At 44.8% G+C, this 25,079-nt stretch overlaps 1 protein-coding gene across 4 annotated transcripts in view; it reads left to right on the plus strand.

Moving 5' to 3' along the window:
* The first annotated feature begins 4,230 nt into the window (after window positions 1-4,230).
* Window positions 4,231-25,079, plus strand: part of ARHGAP32 (Rho GTPase activating protein 32) — a 271,432-nt gene continuing 250,583 nt past the window's right edge. Inside the window, exon 1 of one of the 4 annotated variants that reach the window (XM_056544167.1) lies at window positions 4,231-4,253. The gene's annotated coding sequence lies outside the window, so the exon portion shown is untranslated. Of the gene's footprint in view, window positions 4,254-8,804; window positions 9,035-9,113; window positions 9,279-11,920; window positions 11,944-25,079 lie in introns of those variants that run through there. The other 3 variants (XM_056544165.1, XM_056544166.1, XM_056544168.1) reach the window with 3 other exon arrangements.

Below are 25,079 nucleotides of genomic sequence, written 5' to 3' on the forward strand. Positions count from 1 at the left end.
CATGCCCGGACAGCCGTTGGCTGTCCGGGCATGCTGGGAGTTGTAGTTTTGCAACATCTGGAGGTCCGCAGATTGAAGACCACTGCAGGAGGAGGTAATACTCACGTGTCCCCGCCGCTCCGGCCCCGTCACCGCTTCCCTGGATGTCGCGCCATCGCTGTCGCCGTGTCCCCGTCACTCCGGAACGTCTCTACTGCTGGCCGGGTATCCTCGCTCTCCGTCGCCACCATCACGTCGTTACGCACGCCGACGCACGTACGCGACGACGTGATGACGAGGAAGGAGAGCGCCGGCATACAGGGGATCCCTGAACGGAGAAGACACTGAGGAGGAAGGTAAGGTCCCCCCCGGTGTCCTGTAAGCACTAACCCGGCTATTCAGTCGGGCTGTTCGGGACCGCCGCAGTGAGATTGCGGCGGTCCCGAACAGCCCGACTGAACAGTCGGGTTAGTGTCACTTTCCCTTCAGACGCGGCGGTCAGCTTTGATCGCCGCGTCCGAAGGGTTAATACAGGGCATCACCGCGATCAGTGATGTCCTGTATTAGCCGCGGGTCCAAAATTCCTACTTTTTTAATACATTTTATTAAAAAAAAATTATAAAAAATGTATTAAAAGTTTTTTATATGCAAATGTGGTATCAAAAAAAAGTAAAGATCATGGCGCGAAAAATGAGCCCCCATACCGCCACTTATACGGAAAAATAAAAAAGTTAAAGGTCATCAAAATAAAGGGATTATAAACGTACTAATTTGGTTAAAAAGTTTGTGATTTTTTTTAAGCACAACAATAATATAAAAGTATGTAATAATGGGTATCATTTTAATCGTATTGACCCTCAGAATAAAGAACACACGCCATTTTTACCGTAAATTGTACGGCGTGAAAACAAAAACTTCCAAAATTAGCAAAATTGCGTTTTTCTTTTTAATTTCCCCACAAAAATAGTGTTTTTTGGTTGCGCCATACATTTTATGATATAATGAGTTATGTCATTACAAAGGACAACTGGTCGCGCAAAAAATAAGCCCTCATACTAGTCTGTGGATGAAAATATAAAAGAGTTATGATTTTTAGAAGGCGAGGAGGAAAAAATGAAAACGTAAAAATTAAATTGTCTGAGTCCTTAAGGCCAAAATGGGCTGAGTCCTTAAGGGGTTAAGTAGTGATGAGCGGCAGGGGCCATATTCGAATCGCGATATTTCGCTAATATATGGATGAATATTCGTCCTCTGTTTTGCGAAATTCGCATATTCGTTCACTTTTTTTCCCATACGAAAATCGTAATGAAATTCGTATAGTGCGCATTTGCGATTATATCTTTCACCTAACTAACACTATACCCTACACTAGAACCTATCTGCTAAACCAACATACCCTATATAACACTAACTATCAATTCAGTATATAATTTGATTTGATTTTAAAAGCACAGCACAGAGTGTTCAGTCTCCTCTCACAAACACATGAAACTGCAAAAATACGCTGCCGAGAAGAGTCTTATATAGTGAAGGGGGGGGGGCAACTTTCCTATTGGTTGCTGGGCTGTTGCTAACCTCTGACAACTGTATTCGCTTCCTTCTCATTGGTCCACAAGCTAAAAGAAGGGAGGGATCAGCGTCCTCTGGAAGTGCCGATATTGGCGAATATTTGCATATTCGCATATACGAAATATTCACGCTTCACACCGATTCACACAGTAAATAATATTGGAGCCTTCTTTGGACCACGAGCTGGAAGCAGGGAGGGGTGATCACTTTTTTTTTTTTACACAGTACATATCATTGTTGTGATGTGTACTGCGAAGAAAGAAAAAAAAAACAATATTCATCATTACGGATATATAGCGCTATATTCTAAATATTCGCAAAATCGCAAAGTGACAATATTCGTGGTAAAAATTAGCATTTTGAATTTTCACACTCAACACTACTATTAAGGGATCCCTCTGCCATGAAGAGGTGGATTTGGTCTGTACAATATTAGGTAGGTGGTACATGTCACAGTAACCTCCTCCACATGATGCCCGGACCCAAGGTTTCTAATACAACAATCACACTGACCCCACAATCTTATCTTCTTCCCATAGTGCATCCTGAGTGCCATCTCTCTCCCGTATAAGTGACACACACGCACCCAGCTGTCCACATGATGTGACCCATTAGACCCTGCTGCCCTTTCATTGCTTCTCATACACTGCAATCTGTGATGCCCTGTATGATCTGGCACCTTTCTATCATAGCCAGCAAGGGCTGGTGTGATGGGGAAGAACATTACTGCATCGATTTTTGCAAAATTGGGGTAAAATCATAACAAAACACCACAAATGTGCACAAACTGCAGTCCTATAGCTGTTTGGGCTGCACCAGCAGCTGCATGGACCTTCCTGATGATGTCATCACAGGTCCTTGCAGCTACAGTTTATAAAGAGGAGCAGGATGGAATAGGGCCGTGTTTCTCAACCACTGGGCCTCCAGCTGCTTAGGGATGTCCGGGCATGCTGGGTTGTGTAGTTTTGCAACAGCTGGAGGCAAATTGGTTGGGAAACACTGGAATAGGGCAAAGTGGGGGCTGTGGATCAAAGTAGAGGAAACAGTATATGTGGGGGGCTGTCACGCCCCCTCCCATAGGCTTGCATTGAGGGGCAGAGCGTGACATCACACGGGGGCGGAGGCGTGACATCACACGCTGCCTGCCCCGTGGTCGCCGGTAATCAGACCCGGAGCGAACATGCTTCGGGGACTGATTTTAACTAAGGTGCTGAGTGCAAGATCACGGGGGTCCCCAGCGGCGGGACCCCCGCAATCAGGCATCTTATCCCCTATCCTTTGGATAGGGGATAAGATGTCTAAGCGCCGGAGTACCTCTTTAATGTTATTTATGCCTTTGTGGGGAGAAGTAGCAAAAGAGCCGACAGAGGCCCCATAGCACAAGTCACGGAACGGGGATAGAAAGCCTTAGGTAGCTTTGGTCCACAAGTCTAAGTCCAAGCCTGGTGGTAAGCTAATTGTGTGGATGCACTGTAGTGGGTCACAAGTCAGTGTTAGTTGCCTCTAAAGTCTCAGGTAACTAAATCCAGTCAAGTCAAGTTGTAAGAAAGTGTAGTACACTATGGGGAAGATTTATGAAAACCTGTGCAGAGGAAGAGTGGTGCAGTTGCCCATAGCAACCAATCAGATCACTGCTTTCAATTCCCAGAGGCCTCTGTAAAAATGAAAGAAGCTATCTGATTGGTTGCTATGGGTAACTGCACCACTTTTCCTCTACACAGGTTTTGATAAATCTCCCCATATGAGTCGCAGCGTGCCCAGCCATTTCACTATTGCCTACCTCTGCAACTCTCTGTTCTGCCCTGCTGTTGGAAGACTGTATTGCTATGTGTTGTGTGCCACGGGGTGTGAAGGTGAGGTGTATGGGGCAGAGGGTGTAGCCCAGGGGCAGATGGTATTAACTCCTAAATCTTTGTGACACCAGGGTGTGGTTTGCATGTAACCACCCGAAGGTAGCACCGCTAGTCCTAGTTAGGCAGGGCAAATAATAGTCCATGACCAGGTTAGGGTTAACGGTAGCTTTACTGAGGTAGACACATGGTAACAGTCTTTACAGCTAGGACAGGATCCCAGAGAGGTGAAAAGTAACACAGAGGGGACCTTGCAGCTTGCTGGGACTTGTAGTGACTTTGACAGACTTTAGCACAGCCACGCTGACTATAATAGACTTGACTGTAGGTAGTGACAGTAGACAGAGATGACTTGACTTACTGACTTGTGGCTGTAATTTAGGCTTGAGGCCTCCAGATGTGCTGGACACTGGCTCTGAGACGTCTGGACTGGACTTGACCTCAGGATCTAAGAGCGAGATTGTAGTACCTCCCCCTCTTATAAAGGGGGCTGAGCAAGGAGCCCATTGGACAAGCTGCAGGTCACCTGGTTAGCTGGTGCTCTCTGGGTAACAAACATGTGAATTGAACATGTGACCACATTATCATGTGACTAACTGAAAGGTCCTTAAATGTCCTTTATACATAATACATATAACACTATGGGGGAGACGCTGTAGGAGAGCCCCTAGGACACAACCTGACAGGGCCTAAGTACTGTATGGGACCATATCCCGTACTGGGACATCACATATGGTTATAACATCTGCCTGCAACTTTCTTCAGTAAAGTCTTTTGTGATTTTCCGTAACATTGCTTCTTGTGTCTTTGTTGCCTAGTGCCTGGCCCAGGAGAACTGCTTCACCTTGAAGAGTGGTGAGTTACACTTCTGGCATCAGAAACATTTGTCTCTCATCGCTGCACCCAGCATTTGGGGGTACTGGGTGCACTGTATGTACAGTATAGAGGCACATGAGGCAGCAGCAGGCAAGGGTGGTGCTGCTAGAGAGTTTGTAGATGGCTGCAGAAGTGAGGGGCCACAGATGTCTGGGTATAATCTGCAGTCTGTGGCAGAAGTTGTCATATTGGTCTGGGCTGGATGGAGAAGAAAGAGAAGAGAACATCTACAGTCACCTGACCTATGAATCACTGGATCGAACAGTTCTGATCAGGTCCAAACCTAAGAAGGTCAATGTTATAGTGTGTGGGCACAATTACTGTATGAAGTATGACTACACGGCAGCTTGAGCAAATAATCGGGTTGTGTAACCAAAGATTAAAGTGTTGTGTTCCCGGAATCATATATAAAGGGGCAGTGATGATGATGGGGGTTGTTGTACAGTGATGATGATGGGGGTTGTTGTACAGTGATGATGATGGGGGTTGTTGTACAGTGATGATGATGGGTGTTGTTGTACAGTGATGATGATGGGGGTTGTTGTACAGTGATGATGATGGGAGTTGTTGTACAGTGATGATGATGATGATGGGGGTTGTTGTACAGTAATAATGATGAGGGTGTCATATCATATATAAAGGGGCCGTGATGATGATGGGGGTTGTTGTACAGTGATGATGATGGGGGTTGTTGTACAGTGATGATGATGGGGGTTGTTGTACAGTGATGATGATGGGTGTTGTTGTACAGTGATGATGATGGGGGTTGTTGTACAGTGATGATGATGGGGGTTGTTGTACAGTGATGATGATGAGAGTGTCATATCATATATAAAGGAGCCGTGATGATGATGGGGGTTGTTGTACAGTGATGATGATGATGGGGGTTGTTGTACAGTGATGATGATGATGATGGGGGTTGTTGTACAGTAATAATGATGAGGGTGTCATTTCATATATAAAGGGGTCGTGATGATGATGGGGGTTGTTGTACAGTGATGATGATGATGGGGGTTGTTAAACAGTGATGATGATGGGGGTTGTTGTACAGTGATGATGATGGGGGTTGTTGTACAGTGATGATGATGATGATGATGATGGGGGTTGTTGTACAGTGATGATGATGATGATGGGGGTTGTTGTACAGTGATGATGATGATGATGGGGGTTGTTGTACAGTGATGATGATGATGATGGGGGTTGTTGTACAGTAATAATGATGAGGGTGTCATATCATATATAAAGGGGCCGTGATGATGATGGGGGTTGTTGTACAGTGATGATGATGATGGGGGTTGTTAAACAGTGATGATGGGGGTTGTTGTATAGTGATGATGATGATGGGGGTTGTTGTACAGTGATGATGATGATGATGGGGGTTGTTGTACAGTGATGATGATGATGATGGGGGTTGTTGTACAGTGATGATGATGATGGGGGTTGTTATACAGTGATGATGGGGGTTGTTGTATAGTGATGATGATGATGCGGTTTGTTGTACAGTGATGATGATGATGGGGGTTGTTGTACAGTGATGATGATGATGGGGGTTGTTGTACAGTGATGATGATGATGGGGGTTGTTGTACAGTGATGATGATGATGGGGGTTGTTGTACAGTGATGATGATGATGGGGGTTGTTGTATAGTGATGATGGGGGTTGTTGTACAGTGATGATGATGGGGGTTGTTGTACAGTGATGATGATGATGGGGGTTGTTATACAGTGATGATGGGGGTTGTTGTATAGTGATGATGATGATGGGGGTTGTTGTGCAGTGATGATGATGATGGGGGTTGTTGTACAGTGATGATGATGATGGGGGTTGTTGTACAGTGATGATGATGATGATGGGGGTTGTTGTATAGTGATGATGATGATGGGGGTTGTCGTACAGTGATGATGATGATGGGGGTTGTTGTACAGTGATGATGATGATGATGATGATGGGGGTTGTTGTACAGTGATGATGATGATGAGGGTTGTTATACTGTACAGTGACGATGATGATGATGGGGGTTGTTGTACAGTGATGATGATGATGGGGGTTGTTGTACAGTGATGATGATGGTGATTATGGGGGTTGTTGTACAGTGATGATGATGGGGGTTGTTGTACAGTGATGATGATGATGATGATGGGGGTTGTTGTACAGTGATGATGATGATGGGGGTTGTTGTACAGTGATGATGATGATGATGGGGGATGTTATATAGTGATGATGGGGGTTGTTGTACAGTGATGATGATGATGATGCGGGTTGTTGTACAGTGATGATGATGATGATGGGGGTTGTTATACTGTACAGTGATGATGATGGGGGTTGTTGTATAGTGATGATGATGATTATGATGGGGGTTGTTGTATAGTGATGATGATGATTATGATGGGGGTTGTTGTATAGTGATGATGGGGGTTGTTGTACAGTGATGATGATGATGGGGGTTGTTGTACAGTGATGATGATGATGGGGGTTGTTGTACAGTGATGATGATGATGATGGGGGTTGTTATACTGTACAGTGATGATGATGATGATGGGGGTTGTTGTATAGTGATGATGATGATTATGATGGGGGTTATTGTATAGTGATGATGATGATTATGATGGGGGTTGTTGTATAGTGATGATGGGGGTTGTTGTACAGTGATGATGATGGGGGTTGTTGTACAGTGATGATGATGATGATGGGGGTTGTTGTACAGTAATAATGATGAGGGTGTCATATCATATATAAAGGGGCCGTGATGATGATGGGGGTTGTTGTACAGTGATGATGATGATGGGGGTTGTTAAACAGTGATGATGGGGGTTGTTGTATAGTGATGATGATGATGGGGGTTGTTGTACAGTGATGATGATGATGATGGGGGTTGTTGTACAGTGATGATGATGATGATGGGGGTTGTTGTACAGTGATGATGATGATGGGGGTTGTTATACAGTGATGATGGGGGTTGTTGTATAGTGATGATGATGATGCGGTTTGTTGTACAGTGATGATGATGATGGGGGTTGTTGTACAGTGATGATGATGATGGGGGTTGTTGTACAGTGATGATGATGATGGGGGTTGTTGTACAGTGATGATGATGATGGGGGTTGTTGTACAGTGATGATGATGATGGGGGTTGTTGTATAGTGATGATGGGGGTTGTTGTACAGTGATGATGATGGGGGTTGTTGTACAGTGATGATGATGATGGGGGTTGTTATACAGTGATGATGGGGGTTGTTGTATAGTGATGATGATGATGGGGGTTGTTGTGCAGTGATGATGATGATGGGGGTTGTTGTACAGTGATGATGATGATGGGGGTTGTTGTACAGTGATGATGATGATGATGGGGGTTGTTGTATAGTGATGATGATGATGGGGGTTGTCGTACAGTGATGATGATGATGGGGGTTGTTGTACAGTGATGATGATGATGATGATGATGGGGGTTGTTGTACAGTGATGATGATGATGAGGGTTGTTATACTGTACAGTGACGATGATGATGATGGGGGTTGTTGTACAGTGATGATGATGATGGGGGTTGTTGTACAGTGATGATGATGGTGATTATGGGGGTTGTTGTACAGTGATGATGATGGGGGTTGTTGTACAGTGATGATGATGATGATGATGGGGGTTGTTGTACAGTGATGATGATGATGGGGGTTGTTGTACAGTGATGATGATGATGATGGGGGATGTTATATAGTGATGATGGGGGTTGTTGTACAGTGATGATGATGATGATGCGGGTTGTTGTACAGTGATGATGATGATGATGGGGGTTGTTATACTGTACAGTGATGATGATGGGGGTTGTTGTATAGTGATGATGATGATTATGATGGGGGTTGTTGTATAGTGATGATGATGATTATGATGGGGGTTGTTGTATAGTGATGATGGGGGTTGTTGTACAGTGATGATGATGATGGGGGTTGTTGTACAGTGATGATGATGATGGGGGTTGTTGTACAGTGATGATGATGATGATGGGGGTTGTTATACTGTACAGTGATGATGATGATGATGGGGGTTGTTGTATAGTGATGATGATGATTATGATGGGGGTTATTGTATAGTGATGATGATGATTATGATGGGGGTTGTTGTATAGTGATGATGGGGGTTGTTGTACAGTGATGATGATGGGGGTTGTTGTACAGTGATGATGATGATGGGGGTTGTTGTACAGTGATGATGATGATGATGGGGGTTGTTATACTGTACAGTGATGATGATGATGATGGGGGTTGTTGTATAGTGATGATGATGATTATGATGGGGGTTGTTGTATAGTGATGATGATGATTATGATGGGGGTTGTTGTATAGTGATGATGGGGGTTGTTGTACAGTGATGATGATGATGGGGGTTGTTATACTGTACAGTGATGATGATGATGATGATGGGGGTTGTCGTATAGTGATGATGAGGGTTGTTGTACAGTGATGATGATGTGAACAGTTTCCACCATCTCAGTCGGAGAAGGGGGGATTGGTTGCTAGGTAACCGCTCCGGCCCCCGCAGGTGACGCGCTGAGGGGCGGGGTCTCGGCGGCCGCAGTCGAAGCTCCCGGTGTCGGTGTTCTCCCCTCCCCCAGCTCCGGTGCAGCCGCTGTGGGTGTGTTTCGGAATTGAAGCCGCGCCCCAAGGGGAGGTTCTAGACCGCGGACAGTCCTCCAAGCCCCGGGCTCTTGTCATCGTGTAAACGGGAAATCGGTGGAGATAAGGCGGTGAGGAGCTGGCCCCGGCCTCAGGTGAGAGCAACCGGATTGTGACGTATAAGGCGGCTCCTCCCCCTCTCGGGTGGCGGTCTGGTGTAATAGCGATAGTATGAGGTGAATGGCGGTAACGTATGTGCGGGGCTCCTCGGGACCTCTGCCCATTGGTGTATAGAGGGGGCGCTATAGGAAAGGGCATATGGGACCCATGTCCCTGAGAAGGGTGCGAGACCTGCCTCCTATATGTTACCGTCATCTGTGGTGTTACATAGGACTGCAGGTAATCTGTACTACGTTATCTCTTCTCACTTATCACTGTTTATTAGTGGTGTTACATAGGACTGCAGGTAATCTGTACTACGTTATCTCTTCTCACTTATCACTGTTTATTAGTGGTGTTACATAGGACTGCAGGTAATCTGTACTACATTATCTCTTCTCACTTATCACTGTTTATTAGTGGTGTTACATAGGACTGCAGGTAATCTGTACTACGTTATCTCTTCTCACTTATCACTGTTTATTAGTGGTGTTACATAGGACTGCAGGTAATCTGTACTACGTTATCTCTTCTCACTTATCACTGTTTATTAGTGGTGTTACATAGGACTGCAGGTAATCTGTACTACATTATCTCTTCTCACTTATCACTGTTTATTAGTGGTGTTACATAGGACTGCAGGTAATCTGTACTACGTTATCTCTTCTCACTTATCACTGTTTATTTGTGGTGTTACATAGGACTGCAGGTAATATGTACTACGTTATCTCTTCTCACTTATCACTGTGTTTATTAGTGGTGTTACATAGGACTGCAGGTAATATGTACTACGTTATCTGTTGTCACTTATCACTGTGTTTATTAGTGGTGTTACATAGGACTGCAGGTAATATGTACTACGTTATCTCTTCTCACTTATCACTGTTTATTAGTGGTGTTACATAGGACTGCAGGTAATATGTACTACGTTATCTCTTCTCACTTATCACTGTTTATTAGTGGTGTTACATAGGACTGCAGGTAATATGTACTACGTTATCTCTTCTCACTTATCACTGTTTATTAGTGGTGTTACATAGGACTGCAGGTAATCTGTACTACGTTATCTCTTCTCACTTATCACTGTTTATTAGTGGTGTTACATAGGACTGCAGGTAATCTGTACTACGTTATCTCTTCTCACTTATCACTGTTTGTTAGTGGTGTTACATAGGACTGCAGGTAATCTGTACTACGTTATCTCTTCTCACTTATCACTGTTTATTTGTGGTGTTACATAGGACTGCAGGTAATATTTACAACGTTATCTGTTCTCAGTTATCACTGTGTTTATTAGTTGTGTTACATAGGACTGCAGGTAATATTTACTACATTATCTGTTCTCAGTTATCACTGTGTTTATTAGTGGTGTTACATAGGACTGCAGGTAATATGTACTACGTTATCTGTTGTCAGTTATCACTGTTTATTTGTGGTGTTACATAGGACTGCAGGTAATATTTACTACGTTATCTCTTCTCACTTATCACTGTGTTTATTTGTGGTGTTACATAGGACTGCAGCTAACATCTACTACATTATGTGTAAGCAGAGAGTTATCTCTGTTTATTTGTGGTGTTACATAGGACTGCAGGTAATATTTACAACGTTATCTGTTCTCAGTTATCACTGTGTTTATTTGTGATGTTACATAGGACTGCAGGGAACATCTACATTATCTGTACTCAGAGTAATCACTGTTATCAGTGATGTTACATAGGACTGCAGGTAATATGTACTATGTTATCTGTTCTCAGAATCAGCACTGTGTGTAATATGTTTACATAGGACTGCAGATAACATCTACTACATTATGTGTAAGCAGAGCGTTATCACTGTGTTTCTGGTGTTACATAGGACTGCAGGGAACATCTAGTTCATTATTTGTACTCAGAGTAATCACTGTGAAATCAAGTGTTTCCCAACCAGGGTGCCTCCAGCTGTTGCAAAACTACAACTCCCAGCATGCTCGGACAGCCGAAGGCTGTCCGGGCATGCTGGGAGTTGTAGTTTTGCAACAGCTGGAGGCACCCTGGTTGGGAAACACTGGTATTATCAGTGACGCTACATAGGACTTCAGAGAATTATCACTATTTGTTATCTGTGGTGTTACATAGGACTGCAGGTAATATATACTACAGTATCTGTACTCTGCATTATCCCTGTGTGTTTCATTGGACTGCAGAGTTGATGCACATGTGTGCAGGTTATGTCCTAGAGGTGATGCTACTGGGCAGTGTTTCCCAACTAGTGCACCTCCAGCTGTTGCAAAACTACAACTCCCAGCATGCCCAGACAGCCTTTGGCTGTCCGGGCATGCTGGGAGTTGTAGTTTTGCAACAGCTGGAGGCACCCTGGTTGGGAAATACTAATGTTGGGAAACCACCCTTACTTTATAGTTTTGCAACAGCTGGAGGCACCCTGGTTGGGAAACACTACTGCAGTGGGGGGGGGTGACTTCCTATGTAGCAGAGGTGAAGTGTGAACATACACAGAGGTGCGGAGTGTTTGCTCTCCAGTCACCTGAGCCTCCTCCCTGCAGGGATCTGCTGCAGAGCCGCCGCTCGCTCGCCATTGTTCCCTTCTCCCCTCCAGCAGGGACAGTGCATGGTTTTTGGAGGTTTCCGCAGGGGCTCGGTGGTAGAGTATTGTTGGGCCGGTGATGGGCACTGGGCAGGGACCCTCCTGCTGCTGCTTGACATGTGCCCCCGCAGCTGCTCTTCTGCCTCCGGAGGGGATCTGCCTCCATAGAAGCTTCTACAACATCTGAGGCTCTGGGGAGACGACGTTCTGTGTAAATCCCAGGGGTGAAGTGCAGCCGCCGGTTGTGTACAGGGTAACGAGGGATACAAAGGAAAAGTACAAGATATAACGTGCAGACGGCGGTGTACCAGTCATGTTCCAGGTTTGTGATGCTTCTTCCTTCACAGTTTTGGAAAGTGTCCAAAAAAGGGGACGTGAAAGTTGTAAAAATTCACCAAATTTCGAAATAGCTTGCACCATTTATTTTGGCACAAAATAATATAGATTTAAGGTAAATCAGACATGAGGGTGTGTGTAAGGAAAAGTGCGCCAATTTATGTGCGCCAGTTTCTGCATTTGTGAGCTGATGACTTCTCAATCTGATTGGTTACTCTTTAGTTAGGTCAGTGTTTCCCAACCAGTGTGCCTCCAGCTGTTGCAAAACTACATAACCCAGCATGCTCGGGCATCTCTAAACAGCTGGAGGCACAGTGGTTGGGAAACACGGCCCTATTCCATCCTCCTCCTCTTTATAAACGGTAGCTGCAAGGACCTGTGATGACATCATCAGGAAGGTCCATGCAGGTGCAGTAAGTCTGTCTGCTTGTTTATGGGCTCTGTGCAGCCCAAACAGCTATAGGACTGCAGTTTAGTGGCGTTTTGTTATGATTTTACTCCGATTGCAACAGCTGGAGGCACACTGATTGGGAAACACTGAGTTAGGTCTTGTGTGAGCAGCGGAGGAGCTTCTGGGGCCCCCAGCCGTCACCTGCCATGCCCATTCCCACGCCATTTTTGATGCCCCTTTTCTAAAACTATCCTCCTTCCAGTTAGGCTGGGTTCACACCACGTTTTTGCAATACGGTTGCCATATCCGGTTTCATTGAAAAAACCGTATCGAACCGTATTGCAATAGACATTTCATTGTAAACCGTATGCCAACCGTAGCATCAGGTTGTGTACGTTTTGCATCATTTACAGGTTTATACATTTTTTAACGGTACACCAAACCGTAGTCTACTAGGGTTTTGTGTCCTGGTCAAAAACTGTATCCAACCTGTATACGGTTATTTTAAAATGGAGTTCTATGGTAAGCGTTTCCAACCGTATGTGCGTACGGTTACATCCAGTTTGCACAATACTGTTTTTCATTCATTCATTTATTTATTTATTTTTTATTTATTTTGGAAATTCGATAAAAAAATAACTTTATTTAAAATGTTGACAAACATAACACCATATCCGTTTTTTTTCCCCCAAGGAAAACGTATTAAAACGTATGCAAACGGACATCCGTTTTCAAACCGTATATGGTTTAAAAACGTGCGGAGGCATATACGGTTGCATATGTTTCGGTCCGGTTTGGAGACATAAGTTTTTTGTACAGAAACGGGATACGGCAACCGTATTGCAAAAACGAGATGTGAATGCAGCCTAAGGCTGCATTCACATCTAGTTTTTGCAATACCGTTCCCGTATCAGTTTTTTTGTAAAAAAAAAATTAGGTCTCAAAACCGAACCGTAAATACCTCTGTACGGTTTTAAACCGTATACTGGTAGAAAACGGATGTCCGGTTGCATACGGTTTAATAAATAAATAAAAAACGGATATGGTTTTATGTTTGTCCTTAATTAAAGTTCTTCTGGTTCTATTTGTGGGAAGAACTTTCGGCGTGCACTACGCAGGTACAAACTGCAAAACCGTATTGTACAAACCAGATGGAACCGTACGCACGTACGGTTCTGTACGCTTCCCATTTAAAAAAAAAAAAAAAGCGCATACGGGTTGTATCCGTTTTTTCACCCGGACATAAAACCGTAAATGATGCAAAACGTACACAACCTGATGCTACGTTTGGCATACGGTTTTCTATGAAATGTCTGTACATCCGGTTTGCAATACGGTTCCATACGGTTATTTCACTGAAACCGGATACGGGAACCCTATTGCAAAAATGAGATGTGAAAGAAGCCTAAACTGTATCAAAACGTGTGTACAAATTTTTATTCGGTATACGGTGTGAAAAATTATGTCCGGTTGCATCCGTTTTTTTAAAGAAAAAAAGTATACGTTTTTAACTTTTCACTCCATTATGAATATACGGTAGTTTCACTTGTTTGAAATTCCAATAAAAAAAAAAAAACGTATCGTGAAAACCGGATGGAACCGTATAGACATACGGTTCTGTACGGTTCACATTGACTCCCATGTTAAAAAAAAAACCTGCGGACCTCCAGATGTTGCAAAACTACAACTCCCAGCATGTTGTACCATTATAGTAGTATATAGTATAGGTCAGTGTTTTCCAACCAGGGGTGCCTCCAGCTGTTGCAAATCTACAACTCCCAGCATGGTGGACTATATTGTAGTATATAGTATATAGGTCAGTGTTTTCCAACCAGGGGTGCCTCCAGCTGTTGCACAACTACAACTTCCAGCATGTTGGACCATTATAGTAGTATATAGTATAGGTCAGTGTTTTCCAACCAGGGGTGCCTCCAGCTGTTGCAAATCTACAACTCCCAGCATGGTGGACTATATTGTAGTATATAGGTCAGTGTTTTCCAACCAGGGGTCCCTCCAGCTGTTGCAAATCTACAACTCCCAGCATGTTGTACTATATTGTAGTATATAGTGTATATAGGTCAGTGTTTTCCAACCAGGGGTGCCTCCAGCTGTTGCAAAACTACAACTCCCAGCATGCCCGGACAGCCAACGGCTGTCCGGGCATGCTGGGAGTTGTAGTTTTGCAACATCTGGAGGTCCGCATGTTGGAGACCACTGGTATACGGTTTAATACGGTTTTTCACCCGGACCAAAAACCGTTGTAGGCCACGGTTTTCTGTCTGGAAAAAAGGAAAGTAAAAAAACGTATGGTTTGAAAAACTGAGACAACCGTATACATTATGGTGCATCCAGTTTTGAATGGGAAGTCTATGGGCACGGTTTTCTGTATGGTTGCATGCGTTTTTTATTTTTTTTATAAGAAACCGTATAGAAAAATCGTGGTGTGAACCCACCCTTACTTTATACTCCAGTCACATCCAGAGCTGTAGTTCATGTTCTGTATTGGGCAGGGCTCCCAGTCCTGGGTGCAGATTTGTTCGCCCCCCCCCCCCCCCCCCCTCCATCCAGGACTCCCATAGTCATGGTTTGTGGGAACCTGTGCCCATTGCTGTCCGATTCCATCACTTCTTTGGAGCTAAGACAATTTCTTGGTGCCCTGACCTCACTCCTCTCCAGACCCCATTGTAAACCCCCCTCCCATATCCTTTCTGCTTTCTCTTGTAAAGCCTCTCCCAGGCTCCTTTCACTTCCTCTCAATGAAAAGCATTGAGAAATCCAATAATGAAGGCGCTCCAGCAGAATGCAGCACTCTGGACAGGGGCAGGGAGGAGGACGTGCACACAGCGGAGAATGGAGCAGGGACGGGCTGGCTCCGGCAGGGGAGGGTTAAATGCGTCCACTTGCTGAGTTCAGTGCAGGTGCTCCAAGGAAAACCACTTGTCTGTTTCCGGACATCTGGGAAAGTGAGGCGGCTGATCCCATTCTGCTGTTAGGATTGCGTCCTCCTGAGCTCGGTGTGCAGCGGTATGCAGAATAAAACCTGCTGCACCCTGTGCAGAAACTGCTGAGATCTGCACAACTAGTAAATAGCCATCCCGGCGGGGCATCGTATTAAAGATTTTAATTAAAGGGGTTATCCAGGAAAAAACTTTTTTTATATATATATATATATATATATATATATATATATATATATATATATATATATCTATATATCAACTGGCTCCAGAAAGTTAAACAGATTTGTAAATGACTTCTATTAAAAAATCTTAATCCATTCAGTACTTATGAGCTTCTGAAGTTAAGGTTGTTCTTTTCTGTCTAAGTGCTCTCTGATGACACCTGTCTCGGGAAACGCCCAGTTTAGAAGAAAATCCCCATAGCAAACCTCTCCTAAACTGGGCGTTTCCCGAGACAGGTTGTCATCAGAGAGCACTTAGACAGAAAAGAACAACCTTAACTTCAGAAGCTCATAAGTACTGAAAGGATTAAGATTTTTTAATAGAAGTAGTTTACAAATCTGTTTAACTTTCTGGAGCCAGTTTATATATATATATATATATATATATATATATATATATATATATATATATATATATATATATATATGTATGTGTGTGTTTTTTTTTTCCAAGAATACCCCTTTAAAACCAAACTTTAAGGATATGTAAGGAAGATGTGATAATGGATCACAATGGTGCTTGCACACTATGGAATTGCAGCTCGGAATTATTTCACGTAGGGCTGCAGCTAACTATTATTTTAATAATTGATTAGTTGTCGATTATTTCGCCGATCAATCGGAAAAAACGTCAAAATGCCCCCAAAAAAGGTTTCAGCTGATTCTACTTGAAAAATGATGTACAATGGCCATATTAAGTTTTTAGCATGTAATGTGACCAAACGGCAGCAATTTTGGATTTTTTATTATTTTTTTTTTAAACCTTTACACCGGTTGCTGTACAGGATCATTATTAATGATCCTGTACAGAAACCAGCGTAAATGTGATATTGCCGCATGGGTAACTGTCTCAACTATTAAAATAAAATGTTAATGATTTACTTTCATTTAATTTTAATAGTTCAGACAGTTACCCATGCGGCAATATCAGATATGTAAAAAAAATTTTTTTTTTTAACTTTTTTTTTGTATAGCAGTAGGAAAGGGGGAGCTAATTGTTATTGGTGCAGCGGTTTATTTAATTTTTTTTTTTTTTTTTTATAGCACTCCTATACACATGGGGTTATGTGCAGACTGCAGAGCATTGCACCCGACCCATGTCTAGTAAAGACTCTGTAGTACTACATACACTAGGATGCAATGCTTTGCACATACTACCATGTGTATAGCAGTGTATATGTACTACAGGCACAAGGGTGCAACGCTCTGCACATACCCCCATGGGTAAAGCGGTGAGCACTGCACACACTTTTTTAAGTGGGGCCATTATATTACCCCCCTCTGATGCCCCCTGTGCCATTATATCCCCCCCGTCTGATGCTCCCTGTGCCATTATACCCTTCCCCCTCTAATGACTCCTGTGTCATTATATTTACCACCCTCTGATGCCCCCTGTGTCATTATACCCCTCCTCTGATGCCCCCCCCCCCGTGTCATGATATTTCAGTCTAACCCCCTCCCCTCTCCTGTACCACATTACCAAACCTCCCCTCCTCTCTGATCCCCTGCTACCTGTACTCCGCCCCCATGTGCGCTCAGGGGCTCTGCGGTCATTGTTGGTACTGGACCGCATCCTCGGTCAGGACGGAGGTGCGCACGATGAGTGACGTCATCGCACATGCCTACGCCGGGACGGTGTTTTCCTGCGCGACTAACTATAGGCTGCAGCGCACCCAATTTTTTTTTTAGTTTATTTTATTTTTTTTTAATACAGTTGAAACTCGAAAAATTTGAAATTGTGCAAAAGTTCATTGTATTTTATTAATGCAACTTAAAGGGGTGCTCTGCTGCTCAGCGTTTGGAACAAACTGTTCCGAACGCTGGAGCCGGCGCCTGGAGCTCGTGACGTGATTGCCCCGCCCCATCATGATGTCACACCCTGCCCCCTCAATGCAAGTCTATGGGAGGGGGCGTGACAACTGTCACGCCCCCTCCCATAGACTTGCATTGAAGGGGTGGGGTGTAACATCACGAGGGGCGGGGCTATGACTTCACGAGCTCCCAGTGCCGGCTCCAGGGTTCGGAACAGTTTGTTCCAAACGCTGAGCAGCGGAGCACCCCTTTAATGAAGCACAGTGGACTAACCCCAGCAGATGACATGTCTCCCCAAATCATATAATATATTGGGGTTTTGGGGTTTTCTTATCACAATTATGATAAATGACGACTTGAACTATCTTGCTTTGCATGTAACGAGTCTCTCTCATTATATTAGTTTCACCTTTTAAGTTGCATTACTGAAATAAATGAACTTTGCACAGTATTCTAGTTTTTCGAGTTTCACCTGTAGTAGGTGGATGCTGGGAAATAATGGGAAACCATGGGGAGTAAGAAAGTTATGGTAAGTTGGCATCCTCCAGCACTACAGGCTATTAGAATGGCTCCAGCACCGACTTGGAGGAATCCTCAGGCAGTTCTGGAAGGTAAAAATGCTTTCTAAACCTGGGCATCTGGGAACTGAGACCAGTGAACTTCATCTTCTCTGCAGGTGCCCCCCCCCCCCCAATCCATCCCTTCAGAAGAGCACCCCAGGCTTTCATCCACATTTGCGAATCTTAAGAGCATCTCCACTTCTTCCTTGATTTTTTATTTCCATCTTTTATCATAGTTAAAAAGCTAAAAATACGTCTCTGTGCCATCACTGGGGCATCACGTGTCCTTATTTAGGAGGCAGCTGGCAGCATTAGAAATTATCTCCACTGCTTTGTCTATACAAGACAACTTCACCCATAGTGTGCCTGCACTTTCAGGGGACTTTTCAGGACAAGTCACTGTGCGTGTACATGAGGGGCAGTACTATTTGTGGTCATTATATAACTTAATATGGTATTTTCCAACAGTTTACTCCTCTACAGACTCAATCTCTATTTTTCAGTTGTCCCTAAGCTAGTAGAAGCAGACTAGCTGCTTTGATATCTCCATATACTTAGGGGATTCTGCTCTTCTATAACTCTATAGCGCACCCTCAGAAGTAACAGCAGTATGTAGGACATTTTAGAGCAGTACTGAGCAGTGTAAGCTGTAAATTCATTTTTGCTCAGATATAAGATATTTAACAAATTTAGATTGTACAATTCATTATACAAGGTAGAGGGAGTAGACAATGCTGGTGGGGGAGTTGTGCTGATCTGAAATTAAATTGTCCATGTCACTTAGGGTGCGTTCACACGGCCGTCTGTCCCCATTACCCTCCCCCCCCCCCCCCCGTTTAGGTTCCGTTGTAACAAACGGTTGTAAAATAATCCCATTGATGTTAATGGGATTTTTTTTTACAATCCTTTCACATCCGTTTGCACCCGTCTGCACTAATTTTCGTCTTTTTTTTTTTTTTTTTTATATTTTTTTTTACGGAAGAAAAGACATCCAGTATTTTTTCTCCTGTTAAAAAAACTGAAGAAAAAACAGATACAGTAAATTTAACAATGAAGTCTATGGAAAATGGATGAGCCTTTAATGTCATCGGTTTGCATCCGTCTTTTCGATCCATTTTTTAAAATCCGTTTTTACTTCTGAGCATGCTCAGAACAAGAACAATAAAAAAAGGTTTAAAAAAAATATTTTTGGGGCGTTTATTAACTGAACAATAACGGATACAAACGGATAACATCCTTTTGCGTCTGTTATTGTCCGTTTTTATTTTTGATGGGAGAAGAATAGGACAGGTCTAGACGGCTGTGTGAACGCAGCCTTAAAAAAGAACAAAAGATTCTTGACATGTCAAAAGAGAGATTAATAGGGGTCTGGGTGCTGTGCCCCTCACCAATTGCTACAATGAAGCGGGAGGGCGTTTAGCTAAGTGCCTCTCTCCATCTTGCTGGTTGTTGCACAAGACAAGCTCCATAGACTTTCTACAGAGTCTACCCTCTACAGCGTCAAGCGGGATGGGGAGAGAAGCGCTCAACCAAGCATTTGAGCAATTGGTTAGGGGTCTGAACATTCAGATTCTGACCGATCAAAACTTTTGACGTGTCTCTTTGACAGGGACACTACAAAGTTTAAATAGACTGGGTCTGAGGGCTAAGACCCTCCGTGATCACTGGAACAAACAGGGAGAAGTACTCAGCTAGGCACTTCTCCCATCTCTCTTCTCACTGCATGAGATTGGCTCCCTGGACTTACTATAGAATCCATTTCTTGCAGCTAGGAGAGAGAATAGGGGAAAAGCACTTACCTGAAGGTCAATGATCAGTGGGGATTCTTAACACCCAGGCCCCAGGGATCAAAAATTTTGAGATTTCTCTATAACAAAAGGTTATTTATTTATTTTTTAATGATAGTGACACTTTAAGCTTGTGTTTTCCCTGCACTTTTTCAGGTAGGATCTATCACCTCTTGCGTCATGTGACTTTCTAGATGCTAAAGTTTGTGATTCTGTAGTAACAGCTGGCGCCATCTGCAACTTTAGAGTCTTAAGTCACTGAATTTTTATTAGGAGAATGTAAATAATTCAGGTTTAAATGGGCACTGACAGATCCAAAAACTTTTTATATGTTGTAACTGATGAAAATTTAAAGAACTTTTGTAATATGGTTGTTTAAAACATTTTGAATATTTAATTAAGAAAACGGCTCCTGAAAATCCCATTCCTGCTGGGACACTAAGCAGCCCTGCAGCAGCCTCAGGCTTGTCCATGAGTCATAGACAAGAGAGACTTATGGACAAGGCGGCATGAGCAGACCCACCAATCACCGCCCACCACCACAAGGGATGGACACGCCCCCTAACCCTGAGAGGTTTTCTAACACTGTGAGCTAATGAAAAGAGGTATTTTTAAAATATAGGAGATGGAAGCATAAAGAAAAATTTTTTTTTTCCTTTTTTGTGTGGGATCTGACAGGTACACTTTAAAGGGAAAATCAACTGGTGCCAGAAAGTTAACCAGATTTGTAAATTACTAATTATCAACTGCTGTATGCTCCACAGTCTTTTCTGTCTGACCACCCTGCTTTCTGCTGACACCTCTGTCCATGTCAGGAACTGTCCAGTGATGTATAGAGGATGTTTGCTACAAATAGGGTGGATCAACACGGCCCTGGACATCTTGAAAGACTTTTATTACCCCGAATGCAACGCGTTTCGCAGCACAGCTGGCTGCTTCATCAGGCATGGTAAATGCAGGGTTAGAGATCATTATATACTCAAAAGTTAACCCATTCAGGGTCCAACAATGAATCACATTGCATAACATCAAATAATATTAAAAAAAAATATTAAAATAACAGTTATTAATAAGACAACAGGACATATACATTAAAAAAATGACAAAATATATATATATATATATATATATATATATATATATATATTACATGCAAATCTCCTAAAATACATGAGAATTCTATCAGAAAAGCAAACTTATCCTCAGCTGACATTCTTAATGGAATAAACTAAACAATGCTATGCATAGACATAGCACTGATTAGTATTATCGGCGATCTTCTTCTCTGGTCTACTCGATCTCAGACCAGAGGAGAAGACCCCGGGATGACAGCCGTAGCAGGTGAGGGGACCTCTGGCAGCCATGTTGGATGATCGGATCCCTGTTACAGCCCCAGGGGCTAACCGATCATCCATTCAAACCACCACAATGCCGCAGATGCCGTGATCTGTATTAATCACGGCATCTGAGGGGTTAATGGTGGACATCAGCGCAATCGCTGATGTCTGTCATTACCGGTGGGTCCCTGTCTACTGATGGCAACCGGGACCTGCAATGCATGATGCGAGCACCCGGTCCGGTGCTTGCATCATGTATAGGACATAAATGTACATCCTGGTGTGTTAAGTATCATTGCACCAGGACGTACATTTACATCCTATGTCATTAACGGGTTAATTTTTTTTTTCTATTTTCCACAAATGCATTCCACAGGCTGGGGTCATTCATGAAGCAGTATGGACTCCGTCTGATCTCTTTTATGCTCCCAGGACTTCAGTGGAAATATTCTGCTCGGAAATTCTGCTGCAGCTGAGTCCCATTGATTTCAATGGGATTCTGCTGCACATTGCACTGTGCATCGGCAGAGGCATCTGCTTCTGAAATCCAGATTTCAGCGTCCGCAGAAACAATAAACATGTAATTTTTTTTCTGCGGATTCTGCTCGGAAATGCATTTAGTCTATAGAGATGGTGCATTCCTGAGCGGTCCTTCCTTGCAGTAAATGGCGTGCTGTATGGTAGTCACTGCACCTTAGCTTTGGGTGTCATAAGAAGTTTGCGGAGTTCTTCTTTTTAAATGACTCTTCCCCTCGCTTGGTTTGGTCTGTGTTGCCCTGGTGCCAATGTGATGTCATGTATTGTTGTTTTGTGACTTCATATCAGGACAAATGCGCACACCATAGATTCCTTCAGTGTGTTCTCATCTTGGACACTTTTGTTTTTATCTGGCATATGAATAGGTTTTTGTGTGGTGCACCTATCTTTTAAGGAGTACTCCGGAGCTAACCTTTTATGGGGGAATTGGAGCATGAGGCAAAGTTATATAACATTCTAATATACTCACGTTTTCCATATGGTCTTCTTCCCGGTCTTCTCCTCGCTTTTCTCTCCGGCCGGAAGCTGGGTCTTTTGATGACGCTCGACCTGTATTTCTTCTTGATCCGCCGCCATCTTCGCCCGGTGACTCATCGCTCCCATGAGTCACTGCGGGCTGCGCCGGCCTCCCCGTCCGGAGTCGGCTACTCCCCCAAAGTTAATTTATTCTGCGCATGTACAGTACTGCGCAAATAGCATAGGGCTAACACTAGGCTCCTATCGCTGCCTACGTCAGCCCTACGCTATTTGCGTAGTGCTGCGGCATTCTTGTGACACCGCTAGCGCAGTGTTTCCCATCCAGGGTGTCTCCAGCTGTTGCAAAACTACAACTCCCAGCATGCCCGGACAGCCTTCGGCTGTCCGGGCATGCTGGGAGTTGTAGTTTTGCAACAGCTGGAGGCACCCTGGTTGGGAAACACTGCGATAGTGGGCACATTGATCAGTGGGCTAGTGGGCACATTGATCGGTGGGCTAGTGGGCACATTGATCGGTGGGCTAGTGGGCACATTGATCGGTGGGCTAGTGGGCACATTGATCGGTGGGCTAGTGGGCACATTGATCGGTGGGCTAGTGGGCACATTGATCGGTGGGCTAGTGGGCACATTGATCGGTGGGCTAGTGGGCACATTGATCGGTGGGCTAGTGGGCACATTGATCGGTGGGCTAGTGGGCACATTGATCGGTGGGCTAGTGGGCACATTGATCGGTGGGCTAGTGGGCACATTGATCGGTGGGCTAGTGGGCACATTGATCGGTGGGCTAGTGGGCACATTGATCGGTGGGCTAGTGGGCACATTGATCGGTGGGCTAGTGGGCACATTGATCGGTGGGCTAGTGGGCACATTGATCGGTGGGCTAGTGGGCACATTGATCGGTGGGCTAGTGGGCACATTGATCGGTGGGCTAGTGGGCACATTGATCGGTGGGCTAGTGGGCACATTGATCGGTGGATCGGTGGGCACATTGATCGGTGGATCGGTGGGCACATTGATCGGTGGATCGGTGGGCACATTGATCGGTGGATCGGTGGGCACATGGATGGGTGGATCGGTGGGCACATGGATGGGTGGATCGGTGGATTGGTGGGCACATGGATGGGTGGATCGGTGGGCTAGTGGGCACATGGATGGGTGGATCGGTGGGCTAGTGGGCACATGGATCGGTGGATCGGTGGGCTAGTGGGCACATGGATGGGTGGATCGGTGGGCTAGTGGGCACATGGATGGGTGGATCGGTGGGCTAGTGGGCACATGGATGGGTGGATCGGTGGGCTAGTGGGCACATGGATGGGTGGATCAGTGGGCACATGGATGGGTGGATCGGTGGGCTAGTGGGCACGTGGAGAGGGCTGATGAGCTGGGAGGGGGATAATGGGAGGAGATAACCACAAGGAAAGGAGCTGTGGGTGTCACTTTATTTAAATTTATTATAATTTCCTGGGGGGGGGGGGAGGAGGGGGAGAGAGCAGCCGCTACCAGGAAGCTGGCGCAGGGAGTCATGGGAAATGTAGTCTTTATGACATGGCTGCTTATTGCTACAGATGGCAATTACAAGAGAATGGCTGGGCCAAATTTGACAAATGAGGTATCGTTGGAAAGGTCTTTGAAAGAGCTATCAGAGGTTAACTTTTTTTTTTTTTTTTTTTTTTTTTAAGTACCAGCGCTTCGGAGTACTCCTTTAAGTAAATTTGTAAACTACAAATGTGACCAGAAATAACTAACCGTGCGGCTGTGTGTGATCGCAGTCTTAGGGTACGTTCAGACGAACAGATTTACAGCGTATTTTACACTGCAGACCCGCCGCTGAAAGACCTCTGTATGGTGCCTTTACATGTGCCTGCTCGGAGCGTCAATACGCCGCTACGTGCAGACACACTGAAGCGATGTGCGAGTTGCCTTGCATGCGCGGTGTGCTCGCACACATCACGGCTGCTCCTCCTGCTCAATGAGCTAGGCCAAGAGCTGCCACGATGTGCGCGCAGCGACTCGCACATCGCAGTGTGTCTGTGTGGCACATGTAAAGGCAGCATATAGAGGTCCTTCAGCAGCGCATCTGCAGCGAAATACATGCGGAAAATCTGCTCGTCTGAACATACACTTATTCTGCATCCTATTAAGGTGAGTGGTCATGATTTGTGGATGGAGCAGGGCAGGTGTCATTGAAAACTTCAGATCAGTGATCTCCAACCTGTGACTCCGCAGCTGTTGCTGAATTACAACTCCCAGCATGCTTATGGCTGTCTGTGCATGCTGAGAGTTGTAGTTTTGCCTCAGCCGGGGAACCACAGGTAAGAGACCACTGCTTTACAGTTGGCGATCTTACGCCCATGACCTCTGTCGTTCATTACTATTAATGCATAGTACATTTTTATGGACTGACTGGACATTGTGGGAGGGATTTATCAAAAAATGTGCAGAGGAAAAGTGGTGCAGTTGCCCATAGCAACGTTGCGGTTGGGGGGGCATTATCGAATTATCGGCATGGTAATTGCCGATACTGATAACGTCCAAAATCGTGATTTTCGGCCGATAATATCGGCCCAACCGATAATCGGTCGATCCCTAATAGGTAGTGGGGTTGTACCACCTCTATTAAAGGGGTACTCCGTCCCTAGATGTCTTATCCCCTATCCAAAGGATAGGGGATAAGATGTCTGATCGTGGGTGGTCCCACCGCTGGGACCCCCGCAATCTCTGTGCAGTACCCAACATTCGTTTAGAACGCTTGGAGCAGGCGGCGGGGGTCGTGAAGTCTCTGTCATGCCCCTCGTGGCATCACACCACACCCCCTCAATGCAAGTCTCTGGGAGGGGGGCGTGGCAGCCGCCACGCCCCCTCCCAGAGACTTGCATTGAGGGGGCCTGACGTGATGTCACGAGGGGCGTGGCAGTGATGTCACGACCCCCACCGCCTGCTCCAAGCGTTCTGAACAAAATGTTCAGAACGCTGGGGCAGTAGAGTACCCCTTTAATGTTCTACACAGTGGTAGTCTTGGCCCACCGCTTCTGCATTGATGG

The sequence above is a fragment of the Hyla sarda genome, chromosome 10 (genome assembly GCF_029499605.1).
Source record: "Hyla sarda isolate aHylSar1 chromosome 10, aHylSar1.hap1, whole genome shotgun sequence".
Lineage (NCBI taxonomy): Eukaryota > Metazoa > Chordata > Amphibia > Anura > Hylidae > Hyla > Hyla sarda.